Source organism: Podarcis tiliguerta, assembly GCF_965153285.1.
Source record: "Podarcis tiliguerta genome assembly, chromosome: 5".
NCBI classification, from domain to species: Eukaryota; Metazoa; Chordata; class Lepidosauria; order Squamata; family Lacertidae; genus Podarcis; species Podarcis tiliguerta.
The window spans coordinates 75,260,568-75,261,080 of record NC_139538.1 but is presented as its reverse complement, the minus strand read 5'-3'; positions in this window follow the sequence as shown (position 1 = coordinate 75,261,080).

The following is a 513-nucleotide window of genomic DNA, read 5'->3' as shown; positions in this document are numbered from 1 at the left end:
GCTTTTTTCATGGTTACAAATTAGTCTGAAAGCCACCCTGACAGCTTTCTAAGTCAAAAGGTAGGATATAATCCCTTAAATTTATTAAGGTGGAACTTTCCTGCCATGGAGGCAACATGATAGGAGAATATTCACTTAGGAGTAAGATTAAATGTGTGTGTGTGTGTACGCCTGTGTGGAGACTACATTTAGTTCCATGGCTGACAGGTTCACAACCAATCGCAGTGTTATGAAACCAGTTTCCAAGCAAAAAAAATAATATTAACATTGAATTCACTCTTAATATGGTACTTATGTTTGGAAATCTGCAACAAATCTGTATTTGGGCACAGCAAACAGGAAACATGCAATTTGAAGTGGACATGTTATGACTTATGAGTACCAAAACATTAGACAAGCAGAAGAAGGATTAGGATAGAAATGGAATTAACATCCACTATTTTTGGCTTAGCTTCAGAAGCGGATCTGAAATGCGTTTGCTAATTGCACTGAACTGCTTTGCTTGAAACCAAC